We start from the raw sequence: 17741 nt of genomic DNA, 5'->3' as shown, positions 1-17741 counted from the left end.
AACGAGTGAGTCACCTTGGACCCAACCAAATCTTCAGATGACTGTATGAACCTGAACCTGAACCTGACTGCAACTACACAAAAGGTTCCACACACAGGCAGCCTACAGGAGCCCTTCCTGGGTCCTTAACTGACAGATGCCATGAGCCAATGAGCTGTAGGGCTGCCGTCTGTGACAAATAGAGATGGATCCCCCACAGCTGCAGGGATCTAACACTTAACGTGAGTAGGAGGACCAGTCCTGCAACCTGGAAGGGAGACATGGGTTCCTTCCTCGGGAATGTGGCACGGGAATCGTCTAAAAAGTGACTGTGCATGGATGCATGTCACAATAGGCCTTAATGGTAGCTCACTGAGGGCTGAGAGAGCTTGGCCTTAGCCCTACCAAGTAGCTGCTGGTGCTGTATTTTACCAGTGTACTGCGAGAAAACTCTAAGGAACTATAGAAATAACCTGGGGTCAAGGCCAGCACTGTGGCGTCGTGGGTAAAGCTGCAGCCTGCAGTGCCGGCATCCCATATGGATGCTGGTTATAGTCCCAGCTGCTCTACTTCCAATCCAGCTCTCTGCTGTGGCCTGGGAGAGCAGTAGAAGCTGGCCCAAGTGCTTGGGTCCCTGCACCCACGTGGGAGACCTGGAAGACACTCCTGTCTGCTGGCTTCGGATCTGCACATCTCCATTCATTGTGGCCATCTGGGGAGTGAACCAGTGGATGGAAGACCTCTCTCTCTCCTTCTCTCTCTCTCTCTCTCTCTCTCTCTCTCTCTCTGCCTCTCCTCTCTCTCTGTGTAACTCTGACTTTCAAATAAATTAATTAATTTAAAAAAAGATTTTAAAACAACAAGTTGGACTGCACTGCAGTCTAAGATTGTTAGTTCTACCCATACTTTTTCCTTGCCTCTCTCACGCACCTGTGGTCAGCCCTACAACACAATCTGGTGAGCCCCAATCCCCTGCCCTTCCCCATCTCCCCTGACAGGTGTCAGTGCCCTTAATAAATCTCATGCATAGCTAATCTTGTCCTGGTGTCCGTCTCTCAGAAGGCCTGGACTGACACATGCTGGTAGCACACAAGGTGTCTGTGGTCACAGTGCGACGAGAAAATGACATGAGCACACCTAAGAGGACTTGAGAGGATTCAAAAAGCAAGGCTGGTGCTACTCAGACTCAAACAGAAAGACTATTTTACAGAGTCAGTGCTGTGGTGTAGCGGGTAAAGCCTCTGCCTGCAGTGCTAGCATCCCATATGGGCGCTGGTTTGATTCCTGGCTGCTCCACTTTCCAACCAGCTCCCTGCTAATGCGCCTGGGAAAGCGCATTAGTGCTGGGAAAGCAGTGGAGGATGGCCCAAGTCCCTGGGCTCCTGCACCCATGTGGGAGACCAGGAAGTAGCTCCTGGTTCCTGGCTTCAGATCGGCTCAGCTCCGGCCATTGCAACCATTTGGATAGTGAATCAGCAGATGGAAGACCTCTCTTCTTTCTCTCTCTCTGCTCCTGTCTTTCTGGAACTCTGCCTTTCAAATAAATCTTTTTTTTTTTTTAACAATAGTATTTTACAACAATTGTTTATTTGAGAGGCAGAGAGTGAAAGAGAGAGGAAGAGAGACAGACAGACAAAAAAAAAAAAAAAAAAACCATCTGCTGGTTCACCCCCAGTTGTCCACAGCATCTGAGGCCAGGTCAGGCTGAAGTCAGGAGCCAGGAACTTAATCCAGGTCTCCCACCAGCATGGCAAAGACCCAGCTATTTTAGCCACCATCTGCTTCCTCCCATGGTGTGCGCTAGCAGGGAGCAGGAATTGGGAGTGGAGCCAAGACTCCAACCCAGGCACTTGGACATGGGATATGGCTATCTTAACCCCTAGGCCAAATGCCCATCCCTAAAAGGATTGTTTGTGGGGAGGTAAAGTGGAGGCCTGTTAGAGGCAGTAGAAGTGTTGAACAGAAAAGTGCAGAAGCAGAAGAATGAGTCCACATGGGGTTCTGACCGTTCAGGTCAAGGAAAGCTTCTCTGTAGATGGCAGATGCCCCTAGTCCCTGCTTCGCCCGCCCTTCACTCACCTCTGCTCTTAGCAGTCAGTTCAGGGCACTCTCAGACTCACGCCGACAGCATCCCAGTGCAGGCACATGCCAAGGAGGAGTGCAGTCAGATTCCGGCAAGACTTTGAGCTGGTGAAATCTGAATTTTAGATAACCAGGGAATAATTTTTTAATGCATCTCTTGTAATACGTATAATAACCGTCTGTGGTTTTTAAGCTGAAATCCAATTTTAACTGGATGTCTTGGGTCTTATCTGGCATCTCCAGCCAGGAGGGTTTCTTTTTTTCTGCCTCAGTGCTTTCAGAAGCCAGAGGGACCTCCCTGACCTGTGAACACACAACACAGCACAGCAGGGTGAGGCAGCCACTGTCCCAGGAAACTCTTTGCCAGCGAAGGGCAATGATGAGCACCTGTCCTTTGAATGCAGACTGGACGCCGTTTGTTGGAGGCCCAGGCTGTGTGACGCCTGTTGTCCACAGTAGCCCAGTCCAAACCTCTAAGCCTCTGTCTCTGCTTTTGCTCTACTGCTTTGCTCCTACTTCCTGTGCAAATGCCCAGAGACCAAGTTAAGTCTATGTCTGAGACCTACGTTTGGAGGAACCCAAATTAAGACATCATCTTTGTGCATGCAGGGAAATATCGGGAACTTCGTTTCCCCAAGATGATTTTAACCAGCCAGAAATTTGGAAAATGAGCTTTGCAGTAATAAACAGTTACTTAATTATATGATGATATAATGTTAGAATCTAAGTAAATTAAAAATTAGTCAATTTACTTTTGGGGATGGAACATTCTCCTTAATTGGCTATAAACAAAATAAACCCCTTACTTCTATTAACTTATGGTTAAAAAAAACCCATGAAAGCAATCACTTGCTGGCTTGTAGAGCTGATCAAATTTGCTTTCTAATCTACATACTTTAAAGGAAGGCAGGGGTAGTTTTTTTTTTTTTTTTTTTTAAGGAAGTACTAAAAATATTGAGAAGTCTGTGATGACTGGGTCTCAAGGGCCCTTGGTCCTGGGTAAATATTGCAACGACATTCAATAGTAGTGGCTGTCTTGGCAGTGTTTGGCATTTCAAGCACCTTTACCGCGTGCAAGGTTCTGCATGAAGCAATCAATCATCCCCCTTTTGGCTGCTTGACAGCAACAGCTCGTGACTTGTTCCGTCCGGAATCAAGTTCATTTATATTCATAAGGCGCAGAGAAACAGCGCATTGTTGCAGGTTGTTTTGTTATTTCAGAGTAAATCATAAAGGCCCTATCTCACTCACAGCTGGTAACAAAATGGCTGTCTGGCAGTCCTTACCTTTCTGTCTTGTGAGGTGTTAACATGTCCAGTGTAGCCCCCGTGACCTGTCTTTTCAAAAATAGTAGGTTATATAGGATTGTCCTCACATTTAAAAATATTTTATTTATTATTTGTTGATTTAACATAATTTTAATTTGCATGGTAGGAAAAGGCTTATATTGGCTCTGCTGAATAAAGAGTTCAATAAGTAAAAAGTAAAATGACTGTAATCTATCAAGATTAGGTATAAGCTATCCACAATAATCAAAGGAAAAGAGTTCAACTTCACTCATATAAAGTATACACAGGTTTTTTTAAGTATTATGTCTGTTACCTTATATCAACAAAATTGGACCCATCTAAAAATTGAACTGACACATGTCTCCGTCTAATGATCTAGTTTTTCCAGACTGAGAGACTTATGGCTTAAACTCCCTACAGGTAGGTAATGTCCAAGAACCCAAATCTCATCCATCTCAACCTTTGTCAGCGTTCGTTTATTTGGAAGATATCTTCAAGAATCAGCTATGCTTGCAAAATTCTTCCCCTGCCCAGAGGTCTGTGCAAACTTGACAAGAGCAGCCACAGCTGGAGCAAGCTCTGTTGACACCTCTGGCGGACAGGAAGAAGGGTGCATCTCGTAACTATCTGTCTTCCTCTCTTTGCTCATCAATGGAATCACCTAGCGGTAGAAGCTTGTAAAATCCGCGGACAAGAAATCCAGGGACAAATCCTGAGACATGAAAGTCACTGGACATTTTGGAGCACCACCAGTGTGGTTCTTAGCAAAGACAGCTCACTGGTTCTTCCTCGACTGAGAATTATGTCTTCAGCAACAATACTTGAATCAAACATTTACTGTCTTGGATTCTAACAATAGCTACTTGTTTGGGTGGCACAGTGCCTGTTTAGAATTTAGCAGAGTTCTTGCCATAGGGATCAACAATGTTTAAAAGACATTAATAAATGCGGCTCCAGGGTTGGAGTCAGATTACTTGGGTTGGGATCCTGGCCCCCAGACCTATTAGCTGGTGAGCTCAGACAATTGATTTGATCATTATCCTCAGGTTTTCTCGCAGTATTTCTTGCACCATATTAAGAGTATGTGCTGGCAGGGAGTAAGAGTCTGTAAGTTTTAACTGTCAGTCCTTGTGCTCAGCTGCACAGAATAGAACCCACTCAGCACATGAAACAAAAAAGGAACGTGTTAAAGGAGACCAGCTGCCTCCCATCTTCTCAGGGAGGAAGGGACAGAAAAATCAGACTTGGCAGTGATCTCAAAAGGACAACACTTAAGTCATGTAAATGCTGCCCATGTTTGGCACACACAAGAGCAACCTAAATTGTAGCTTCCCGCCAATGCAGACCTGGGGAGTGACGCAGTGATGACTCTAATGATTGTGTTTATGCCACCCACATGGGAGATCTGAACCAAGTTCCTGGCTCCCATCTTTGGCCCACCCAGCACTGGCCACTGAGGGTATTTGGGGAGCGAACAAGTGAGTAGGAGATCTCTCTCTCTCTTTGTCTTTCTACCTCTCAAATACATGCATTAACCAATTAGAACAATTTTCATCATTGTCCTATTAAGTATAAAGAGCCTATGGAAAAATATTCATCTGACATAGGATATTGTAGTATCATATCCTAGAGTTAAAGTATGCCTACTGTCAAAATTCACAGGAGCTTCAGTTCTCTGTGTTATTCTACGAAATCAGACAGGGAGCTATATTTAGTCACTCGCTGGCTGAGGGCCTTCTTGTGACCTGTCGTCGACTTCATCTCAACGCATAGTCAAAGTTAACACCAAGAACATGTTTCCCATCAAAACCACTGGGGCTAAGTGAATAAATTCATTTGTGATAGACAGTGTGTTCTGTATTCTTGACTCTTTTCCCCCTAAGTTTGTATATTATCCTTTTTTTTTAAAGATTTATTTATTTATTTGAAAGTCAGAGTTACACAGAGAGAAGGAGAGGCAGAGAGAAAGAGGTCTTCCATCCACTGGTTCACTCCCCAGATGGCTGCAACGGCTGGAGCTGCACCAATCTGAAGCCAAGATCCAAGAGCTTCTTCCTGGTCTCTCACATGGGTGCAGGGGCCCAAGGACTTGGGCCATCTTCTACTCCTTTCCCAGGCCATAGCAGAGAGCTGGATCGGAAGAGGAGCAGCCGGGACTAGAATAGGCACTCATATGGGATGCTGACACTTCAGGCCAGGGCTTTACCCCACTGCACCATAGTGCTGGCCCCTGTATATTATTCTTTAAAGCAAAATTTATTCTGTTTTAGAACAGCTGGGGCCGGTGCTGTGGCATAGCTGGTTAAGCCATTGCCTGAGATGCCTGCATCTCATAAGGGCATGAGTTTCAAGTTCTCGCTGCTCCTCTTCACATCCAGTGCCCTGCTAAAGTGCCTGGGAAAGCAACAGAAGATAGCCCAAGTGTTTGGGCCCCTGCACCCATGTGGGAGACCTGGAAGAAGCTCCTAGGTTCTGGCTTCAGTCTTGCCCAGCCCTGGCTGTTGTGACCATTTGGAGAGTGAAACAGTGGATAGAAAATCTCTGTCTCTCCTCTCTCTGTAATGCTGCCTTTCAAATTGATAAATAAATCTTTAAAAAAAGCTAATTTTGGTGTGTAACCTATTTCATTCCATCATATGCATTACCCGAATAACTTATGTGAATATATGTATGATATTATGATTTGTGTAGAAGGATAGAGAATTACAGTTAAGTAGGAGGAACAAGTCCAACAGACAGATCCATTGTACACTATGATCACATGGTTAGTGAAATTCTATTGTATTATTGAACAATACAGAGTGGATGGTGTTTGTCACCAAACATATGAGAACTATGGGAGGTAGTTCGTTTGTTAATTAATTAGATTTAACCACTTCACAACGCATATATATTTCAGAACATCATGTTGGGGGCTGGAATTTGGTTATATGCCAAAATGGAGTGCCTGGGTTTAAGTTCCAGTTCCACTCCTGGGTTTGAGTCCAGCTTCCTGCCCTGCACACCCTGGGAGGCAGCAGTGATGGCTCGAGTAAATGGTTTCCAACCATCCACCTGGAAGACCAGTACTGAGCTCCTAGCTCTTGGTCCTGGCCTGTGCCCAACCCCAGCTATTTCAAGTATTTGGGGGAGTGAACTAGCAGATGAGAGTTCTCTCTGTGTGTCTATCTGTTTGTGAAACAATTAATAATAACTCTGATAAATACTTATAGTCTTTTCACTTAAAACATTTTAACTTCAGAACAAAAGAGCTCTGCTCATAATAGAGAAAATAATAATGACAGATGCAAAAAAAAAAACACTAGGGAAAACCATAAAAAGAAATATGTAAACCCTATGTGAAGAGAAGTTTGCTAAGCAACAGATAAGACAATCTAGAGAAAATCAGAGACATCTCATGTTGTTAAATGGAAGAATCTAGTATTTAAAGTTATTTTTTTTCTTCTAAATAATTGGCAGAGTTAATTGTATGTATATAAAGTTAATTAAAAATAGATCTTAGAACTTCACAACAACAAAACAAACAACCCAGTTAAGAAATGGAAAAAGGACTTAAACAGGCATTTTTCAAAGAGGAAATCCAAAAGGCCAACAGACACATGAAAAAATGCTCATGATCACTAGCCATCAGGGAAATGCAAATCAAAACCACAATGAGGTTTCACCTCATTCCAGTTAGAATGACTTTCATATAGAAATCAATAAACAACAAATGCTGGCAAGGATGTGGGGAAAAAGGTACACTAATCCACAATGTAATCTGGTAAAGACACTATGGAAGACAGTATGGAGATACCTCAGAAATCTGAATATAGACCTACCATATGATCCAGCCATCCCACTCCTGGGAATTTACTCAAGGGAAATGAAATCAGCATATGAAAGAGCTATCTCTACCCCCATGTTTACTGCAGCTCAATTCACAATACCAAAGACATGGACTCAACCCAAATGCCCATCAACTGAAGACTGGATAAAGAAATTGTGGGATATGTACACCATGGAATACTACACAGCAGTAAAACAAAACCAAAATCCGGTCATTTGCAACAAAATGGATGAAACTGGAAAACATCATGCTGAGTGAAATAAGCCAGACCCAATGAGACAAATTCCATACGTTTTCCCTGAATTGTGATAACTAATAGAGCACCTAAAAGGCAATCTGTAGAAGTGAAATTGACAGTTTGAGAAGCAATAACTTGAACAGCCCTTATCTTGACTGTTGAGGAGCAGTTTTTTTATGCTACCTGTTGAACTCTTTACTTACCATTGATTTAATCATATGTGTATAAAGTCAACTGAAAATAGATATCAGTAAAAAGTAAGAGTGGGAATAAGAAAGGGAGGAGGAAGTTTGTAACTGTAAAGCTGTATAGTTCTGCATACATTCCTATGGATTTACTTCTAAGGATACAGTTTAAGAACTTGCCATGGGACCCCAAATCCCATTAATCTGGGTAGTAAAAATACCATCTTAAGTGTTAAAATGATCATATGGATAGGATTAAGTGTTAAAGTGATCATATAAATAGGATTAAATGTCTGGTAGTAATAACAAATAGAATTAAAAAGAAGAGAATGTTCCAACATGGGAATCAGTCCACACAGCAGACTCATAGAATGATAATTGCTTTATGTAGCACTCTGACCTCAGAATCAGCCCTTAAGGCATTCTGGTCTGGCCTAAAAGCCCACAAGAGCATTTCAGGCATGGAAAGCAAGACACTGTGGTAAAAAATATGTCCTACATGAAGGATCTCTGTGGGTGAGACTCCAGTGGAAAAAAGTGGCCATCAAAGAAGGAGGTACTTTTCTCTGAAGGGAAGAGAGAACTTCTACTTTGTTTTTGGCCTTGTCTAAATACTGACAGAGTTTGTGGGTTCAAAAGACTTCCATAGCCTAGGCAGCTCATGTCAAGAACCTTGGGTGATCACTGACGTCATACATTAGAGTGTTAATTGTTAAATTAACAACAGGAGTCTCTGTGCACTAACTTCCCATGCAGGACCTCTGTCCTCAATAAGTTGTATTATGAGAGTTAACTATAAAACTTGTTCTCAAAACAGTTTTGTGTGTGTGTGTGTGTGTGTGTGTGTAAACTGATAAAACCTTGACTTAGTATAGAGCTGGTCTTCTGTATGTAAAGTTAATTGAAAATGAATCATAGTGTAGAATGGGACTGGGAATGGGAGAGGGAGGAGGGGGAAGGATGGGAGTGTGGGTGGGAGGGCAGGTATGGTGGGAAGAATCACTGTATTACTAATGTTGTACTTATGAAAAGCATGAAGCTTGTACTCCTCAAATAAAAATAAATCTTAGGGGCTGGCACCATGGCATAGTGGGTAAAGCTGCTGCCTGCAGTGCCAGCATCCCATATGGGTGCCTGTTCCAGTCCCAGCTCTCCATTTCTGATCCAGCTCTCTGCTATGGCCTGGGAAACAGTAGAAGATGGTCCAAGTCCTTGCACCCACTTGGCCCCTGCACCCACTTGGCAGACTTGGCTCCTGGCTCTTGGCTTCAGATAGGTGCAACTCCAGCGGTTGCAGCCATTTGGGGAGTGAACCAGTGGATGGAATAAATCTCTCTCTCTGCCCTTGCCTCTCTGTAACTCTGCTTTTCAAATAAATAAATACATTTCTTTAAAATAGATCTTATTTAAAAAATAAGAACGGGAACCTAAGAGGGAAGAGGAAGAGGGGTGGGAGTGTGGATGGGAGGGTGGATATGGTAGGAAGAATTGCTATATTCCTAAAGTTGTATTTATGAAAAAATAAATAAATAAATTGTAAAAAGAAAAAAAAAAGACCTCACACCACACCTATTAACTTGGTCACAGGTTGAGCTCTCCAGAGCAGTTGGGTTGGAATTTAGGATATGATAGAATTTGTTAGGGACCCGCACAGGGGACAGGGGAAAGTAGCAAGGCTGAGTAGAAGGAAAGGTAGGATATGAAGCAGCCATGCTGTGGAAGGAGCCACTGCAGCCAGTCACCGTGGGGCATCGAGATGATTGGTTCTTACCAGCAGGTCTTCCTCCCTGGGGCCCCAGGGGAATCGACAGTTTGGAGCTGTCTGAGTGCTTCCTGCAGCTGGGCCACCAACCCTCCTGAGGGGCGTCTTGTGGGGAGGTGTCTCTGGGTCTGCCATGTTTCAGGGAGAAGCTGACCAGGTGATTTTTACTTTATTTGAAAGAGTTACAGAAAGAGAGTTAGAGAGAGAGATATTTTCCATTTGCCAGTTCACTTCCCAAACGGCTACATCGGCCTGGATTGGGCCAGACCAAAGCCAGGAGCCAGGAGCCAGGAGCTTCTTCTGGGTCTCTCACCTGGGTGCAGGGGCCTGAGCACTTGAGCCATCTTCTGCTGCTTTCCAGGCCATAGCAGAGATCTGAATTGTAAGTTGAGCAGCAGGGACCCAAACCAGCCTCCAAAATGGGATGCCTACGTCAGAGGTGGTGGCTTAACCTGCTATGCCACCATCCTGGCCCTGAACGAGTGATTTTAAAGTTCAACCGGGGGACCAGCATTGTGGTGCAGTGGGTTAACCCACTGCCTGCAACCCAGGCATGCCATATGAGTGCCATTTTGTTTCCTGACAGTCCACTTCTGTTCCAGCTCCCTGCTAATGCTCTTGGGAAAGCAGAAGATGGTCCAAGTGCTTATGCCCCTGCTACCTACATGGGAGATCTGGATGGAGTTCTTGGCCCCTGGCTTCAGTCTGGCCCAGCCCTGACTGCTGTGGCTACTTGGGGAGTAAACCTGCAGATGGAAGATCTCTCTCTCTTTCTCTCTCTCTCTGTACTTTTGCCTTCCAAATAAACAAATACATGTTTATATCTGTAAAAAAATAAGGCTGAGCTGGCAAAGTAAGCAAAGAAGTTGAAGCAACCCATTTGGGAGGAAAGAGGTACTGAGAAGGGACCTGTGCTATTGGGCATTAAACACTTTTTAAAAGCCTCAGGAGTCCTTGGTAGTGTTGCCGTGGGTGCAGATTGAAAGCCCTGTGACAGTGACACAGACCTGGAGTCCAGAAGCAGCTTCCTGGGCACATGGATGGGGGGAGCAGAATTGGGAGGGGGGCAGGTTCACTTATTCACCCACTGAGATACTGAGATTAAGGCGATGATATCAGTCACCAATCTGAGTGCTGTGTCCTGCAGCTCCCCCTGACATGGCTGTGACCTCGCTGATTTCTTACAAAAGAAAAAAAACACATTTTTTTAAAGTTGATCTCATAGACACTAACAGTATAATGGTAGTTACCTGCAGCTGGGGAAAGGAGGGTAGGGGAAAGTGTACTAAGTTAACCAGTACTAAGTTATAAGGGGTCAGGAGTAAGTTCCGAGGTTCTTTCATGCAGTAGGGTGACGGTATAATGTTGATGTATATTTTTTTCTGAAAAAGAAAAAAAAAGACCTACAAGAAAGGATTGTAAATGGCTTCACCATGAAGAAATACTAGATGTTTGAAGACATAGTTATGTTTTCCCTGGTTGGATCTTACCTAGTGTATACATGGACAGAAACATTCCAAGGTACCCCATACATATGTATAATTTGTATGTCTTATCCCTTAGCTAAAAATAAGAAAGTCTTAGTTAAAAATAAGCAAGATTGTTCATAAATTTACAATAAAAGAACTTGAAGCGTTTGTGTTGACAAATGTATCTCTGATTTAAGTGTTCCTGAAATGCAGATTTAAGACCCCAGTATTTAAGGTTTACGACAACACAAGAATCTTGCGGTTCACTGGGTTGTGACAAGCGTCTGTGTGTCATGTTACCAGTAGCTTTGAGTCCAGGCAGGAAACTACAAAAAAGCAACCTCTTCTGCTCAGTGGATCTTTATATTTGTGTGTATTTGGCTAATTGATCATAATTCATGATATCTATGAAGAAGTATAAGCGCATGAAGATGTCTTTTGTTAATCTATAATTTTCCCGAAATTCTGAATTGTTAAGAGACAAAATCTGTGTGGAAAGGCTAGATTTTATCTTAAAACTTATGTAGTTGTTTGGAACCTTAACAAGAAGACCACTGTACCTTGCACAGTATTCCAAACACATTTTATATAATAAGAAACATGAGAAAATCACTCACAAAGAACCAAAATGAACATACATATTTAGCTGACCCTGGCAATAGGAGCAGTCCTCGTAGCCTTGAAGGTATAGTCAGCAGCCATAAGATGCATGGATTCTGTATGTGATCATACATGCCCACGAGGACACACAGGTGTAGACAAACCTTCCACATGAGAAGTATGGGTGACTTAGCCTCAAAGCAGAGTCTAAGAGACAGATTTAGGTGTGGGTAGTTTCCTTGGGACTATGTGCCCAGACAGCAGATATGAGCCACAGCAGGAGGAAAGTGGGTCGCAGAAGTTCACAAGGGGACATCTTCTACAGCAGGCCAGCGTGTGTGTGTCTGGTGACACCATCCCCAGGGATGCTCTGCCAAGACACAGAATGTTCACGCTGAGAAAGAAGGAAGAAGCTCCATGGCTCCCACATCTTCATAGTCCATAGTGATAGAACCCCAAAGGGCCTGAATCCCTCCATATTTTCAGGTTGCTCCAGTGGGTGCAAGTGGGTTCATACTGTGGCATCATGGAAACCCTAGAGCCAGAAGCCAGTGATGTAGGGGAAGAGCTTGAGGAAATACACTCTGGTTGTACCCAAGTCAGCAGGGTAAATGAAGCCAGCAGTGGAGGGGGCACTGCTGTGATGGCTGGAATCATTGCTGGATCCACTTTAAGGAAATATTAATAAAGAGAATGTACAGTTAGCTTCAGGCTAACTGGAAATGCCAACGGATGAGAAAAAATGAGAATGTTTATTTAAAAGGCAACTACAGACATCCTATTTACAAACCAAATGATAAAATACGAACAAGTTAACTCATTAACAGCACAAGATTGTCCATAATCACGGCTAGAATTTAACATTGATGGAGAAATTTAGCCAGAAAAAAGTGAATAGCAATATACAATAGAAAAACATGTAAATATTAAATAGGAAGAAATAAATTTATCCTTATGGACAGATGACATGATTACCAGGAAACAACTAAATACCTGAAAAAGTGTAAAAAGGCATTATTGCCATGGCCAATTACAAGGCCAATTGCCAAATTTGAAAATTTTCAATAAATATTTATCCCATTTCAACAGCAGTCTAAAATATAAAATACCAAGGTTGGGTGTTTGGCAAAGCATTTAAGACACCAAATGGGGTGTCTATATCCCATATCAGATTGTCTGGGTTTGAGTCCCAGCTCTGCCTCTGATTCTAGCTTCCTGCTCTTGTGCGCCCTGTTGTTGTCTGGGACCAAGGTAGCAGGAGTATGGTGAGGAGTGAGTAGAGCCTCAATGTAACTTGAGGAAAGAGATGGTAATACTCATTGGTGGATTTAAAACACACGTGGTAGCAAGAGAGTCATCCAGGGGTCTTTGGCCAAATCCACGGGAGTGGTGTTCAATTCGTAATAGTGGGGCTGGGCCAGGCTGAAGCCAGGAGCCAGGAACTTCTTCCAGGTCTACCAAGTGCTTTGTGTAAGGGCCCAAGCACTTGGGCCATCTTTCACTGCTTTTCCAGATCAGAAGTGGAGCAGCCAGGACTCGAACTGGAACCCATATGTGATGGGCCATATGCAGCTGCTTTATTGGTTACACCAAAGTGACAGACTAAAGCCTTATTTATTTATTTAAGAAGGAGAGAGAGGCTGGCGCCGCGGCTCACTAGGCTAATCCTCCGCCTAGCGGCGCCGGCACACCGGATTCTAGTCCTGGTTGGGGCGCCGGATTCTGTCCCGGTTGCCCCTCTTCCAGGCCAGCCCTCTGCTGTGGCCAGGGAGTGCAGTGGAGGATGGCCCAGGTGCTTGGGCCCTGCACCCCATGGGAGACCAGGAAAAGCACCTGGCTCCTGGCTCCTGCCATCGGATCAGCGCGGTGCGCCGGCCGCAACGCGCCGGCCGCGGCGGCCATTGGAGGGTGAACCAACGGTAAAGGAAAACCTTTCTCTCTGTCTCTCTCTCTCACTGTCCACTCTGCCTGTCCAAAAAAAAAAAAAAAAAAAAAAAAAAAGGAGATAGAGAGATAAATATAGAGAAAGAAAAAAAGAGAGAGACAGATTCAGTCTTCAAATGCCTGCAATGGCCAAACTGGGCCACGGTGAAGCCAGAGGACAGGAACTCAATCCAGGGGTTCCATGTGAGTAGCAGGGACTCATTTATTTCCATCACCACTGCCTTGCAGGGTCTTCGTTAGCCAGAAGCCAAAGGTGGGCACCCAGCCCATGCACTCCAATGCGGGATGCATACATCTCCAGTGTTAGGCCAAACCCTTGTCCTGCCCAACCCCCACTTTCTGACCTGCAGAGAGCGAGGCTCAAACTCCCCAGTGCTATTTCCAGGCCCAGCTTTTCTCCTGAGACCCCAAGAGTTTCATTCTAGATGTGTTCATCCTGTGCAAACACTTATTTAACTTTTCTACAGTCCCTTAGCGTTATCCATCCAAGACCCCATGGTGATCATGTCATGTCATTTCTTCACTCAAGTCTTCTACAAGTCCACATTGACTTTATTTTTTTATTTTTATTTTTTTTTGACAGGCAGAGTTAGACAGTGAGAGAGAGAGACAGAGAGAAAAGTCTTCCTTTCCGTTGGTTCACCCCCCCAAATGGCCGCTACAGCCGGCGCGCTGTGCCCATCCGAAGCCAGGAGCCAGGTGCTTCCTTCTGGTCTCCCATGCGGGTGCAGGGCCCAAAAATTGGGCCATCCTCCACTGCCTTCCTGGGCCACAGCAGAGAGCTGGCCTGAAAGAGGAGCAACCGGGACAGAATCCGGTGCCCTGACCGGTACTAGAACCCGGTGTGCCGACGCCGCAGGTGGAGGATTAGCCTAGTGAGCCGTGGTGCTGGCATGGCTGCTTCACTTCCGATCCAGCTCCCTGCTTGTGGCCTGGGAGAGCAGTGGAAGATGGCCCAAGTGCTTGGACCCTTGAACCTGTGTGGGAGACCCAGAAGATGTTCCTGGCTCCTGGCTTTGGCTTGGCCCAGCTCTGGCCGTTGCAGCCATTTGGGGAATGAACCAGTGGATGGAAGATCTGCCTCTTCTCTTCTCTCTGTAATCCTGCCTTTCAAATAAATAAAAAATAAATCTTAAAAACACACACACACAAAACAAAACAGGGTATTCTTGAGCTCTTTTCCAGCTACTCCATGAGGGGAAGAATTTCAGGACCAGCAAAAACCTTCTCAGCTTCTGGAATTTGTCCCGCTTCCTCATTGGTAGGCTATTGCTTCTGTCTCCAGCACTGCCTTTTGTCACCTGTTGCTGCTATCTGCCCTCAAAGCTCTGCTCAACAGTAACCTCCCCTGGGAAGCTTTCTGGACTCCACTGGGGACGCTGAGCCCTATTTCTGTTCCTTCTGTGTCTTGCCTTTACTTAAAAACCTACACTGTGGAGCCGGCACTATGGTGCAGTTGGTTAAGTTGTTGCCTACCATGCTGGTATCCCCATTTGAGCTTCCCGGCTGCTCCATTTCCAATGTAGCTCCCTGCTGATGTGCCTGGAATAGCAGTGGAAGATGAGGAGTCCCAGGAGTCCCAGCTAAGTCTTGGCTGTTGCAGCCATTTGGTGAGTGAACCAGGGGATGGAAGATCTCTCTCTCTCTCTCCATATGTGTAACTCTGCCTTGCATATAAATAAATAAATCTTTTTTAAAAAAATCTTGTAATTACCTGTTTAACTGCCCTTCCCTGCCTTGTGCAGTGAATTCAGAGGAGGTAGCTCAGATCTATAACAGCAAGGCAAGGTGCAATCTTTGTTCATAACAAACCCTCCACGTAATGTTAATGAAAATGATAGCTAAATGCAAACAAAGACAGCATACTATAGATCCCACGGGGGGGAAACATTTACTCCTTTGCCATTGCTACAGAAAAATCAGTTTTTAGACCGAATGCAGGGAGGCGAAATGACAGAAATGAGGCATTCAGATGTGAATTCTCGAAAGGCTGTAGGCCTTGTTTTGAATCCTGTGATGATTTCACCGGATCAAAGAGTGGTTTGGCAAGCAGTTGTTAAGGACGCCTGAAACGGTGCCAACACTTCTGAGCTGATCTGCTCGGGAGTGAATAAATTTTAAGGAACTGTAATTATCATGTGCATTAGCCACCTTTATAATTGGAAAGGAAAAATCGCATCGAAACACCGCTGCAAATGACAACATTTATGCGCTTAAGGGTTCTCTTTAAAGGCTCAGTCTTATAAAGATTTGATCTACTGGGATACAAGCCTTTCAAGTGCTTCAGCCTTGGACTTGCACTGGTATTTGGAGACAGTCACCCTAGGGTGTGGCTGGGCACAGTTGTATTTTGTTTTGCTCAACTTCTGAAGCCAGCCAGATTCCTCAGACTACCAAGTATGGCAACCAAATCAGCAGAACAGTCAGATGGTCACTGAATAGCTTGTGACGTGCTGGCAGAAGTGGACTGTCCCCACTCTGTTTCAAGTTCTTTCCTGGCTGTTTGTCAGAACAGCCTGGCCACCCCAGGCACAGGCGTCTGACATCCCTCAAGTGCTACATAAATACGTTGGCCAATTAGGCCTGAAGACAATGTAAACTGTTAGTTGACATAATAAAATTCTAAGCCATAAGACATTTTAAGGATCATTTCTGTCTTTCCTTGTTGAAAGCAATTTTAATCAATGCCTCTTAATCAGAGAATAATGATGAAATTGTTTCCATGAGATTTTTAACTCACTTAATCTTTCTCCAACTTTAAGCAAGATGAAAACTTTCAGTAAAGATTGCAAAAGTCCCAATTAAAGGTAAAAGCCATAGGAAATAAAAAATAACAGTCATAACACAGGCATTGCCTTCCCATAAAAATTATTTTTCCCCTTCAAAATGAACTATTAAGTCTTGTCTTTTCATATGTGTTACTGACTATGCTTGTTGTCATTATGAAATTAAAGCGCCATAATAAATCTTTAGCAACTTGAGATGTTAGTGAAGGTGGATTTACTTCTGTTGAGTTATCTTTCTTTAAAATTTTTTAAAGCTATTTATTTATTATTTGAAAGGCAGAATTACAGAGAGAAGCAGACACACAGACACACACGCACATACAGCCACAGATGGACCGAGAGATTGACCATCCATTGTTTTTCTCCCCAAATGCCTGAAATGGCCAGGATTAGGCTGAGGTTGAAACTGTGAGTTGAAAACTCAATCCAAGTCTGTCACGTGGGTGGCAGGAACCCAGTGACTTGAGCCATCACTGAGCCTCCCAAGATCCACAATGGCAGGAGGCTGGAGTCGGGAATCAGAGTCTAGAATGAAACCCCAACATCGCAACATGGGACCTGGACATTGTAAGCTACATCTAACTTAGTAGGCTAAACACTCACCCTGGAGTTATTTTTGAAAGGAAAGAATGGATACCATAGAACTGCACAAGTAGCTACTAGAAGATAAAAGAGCACTATATGGAACACTCCCCACATGCTTGTGAGAGCTGGGGCGGAGCCAGGGCCGAAGCCGGGAGCTCAGAACTCAGTTCAGGTCTCCTGCATGGGTGGCAGGAACTCAACTGCTTAAGTCATCACTGCTGCTTCTCAGGTTCCACATTAGCAGGACACTAGAGGCAGGAGCTGGAGCTGGCGTTGAATCCAGGTCGTCTGATGGGGACCATTCAGCTGCTGGGCGAATGCCCTCGCTATGGTTCAGAGTCACTGTATGTGAGAACTCTGGCCTTCTGTTTGCCTCCCTCCCTCCCTGGTCCCTCACTGAGGACTTTGGGCGAATTTCCTCCTGTTAGGACTGAAGCACTGGGGGTCTCCCCCCAACCACCCCCAGCATGGCCAGCTGCAGTCATCCGAACTGGGTCCTGCGAGCCGCCCATACCCAGTCTGCACAGTCCCTCCTCCCTGAATCTTGGGAACAGCTGGTGAATGTGGTTTCGGAAGCCTTCCTCCGGGACACTGTCAGGAATTGCACAGGTGCAATCCCAGTCTTGCGTTCCCAACTCGCTTGCTTCCCCAAAGGTTCGGATAAAGACAATCAGAAAACCAGAGGAATAAACACTTATTGGCTCAGGACAGAGGTCCCCCCACATTCAACTCTGGAAGCACTCTGTGCGTCAGTAGACAGCTGGATAAATAATGCTACAGCACGTCCACATAGCCCAACGAGGAAAGGGTTAAAAAGTGGAAACTGTTCAGGATAGAGTGTCAAATGCAAAGTGTCATTTGAGAAATCACTTGTATAAAAAAATTTAAATATATTTAAATGGCTATGCTGTAGGCCTAAACACACTTGTAAATGCAGGATGATGTTAAGAATTTCACAAAAACATTACCTGTGGTCATTTATGGAAAACAGCC

This window comes from Oryctolagus cuniculus, chromosome 16, assembly GCF_051225735.1.
Source record: "Oryctolagus cuniculus isolate XC-2025 breed Fujian yellow rabbit chromosome 16, ASM5122573v1, whole genome shotgun sequence".
NCBI lineage: Eukaryota > Metazoa > Chordata > Mammalia > Lagomorpha > Leporidae > Oryctolagus > Oryctolagus cuniculus.
The sequence above is the reverse complement of the archived record's forward strand: the minus strand, read 5'-3'. Positions refer to the sequence as shown.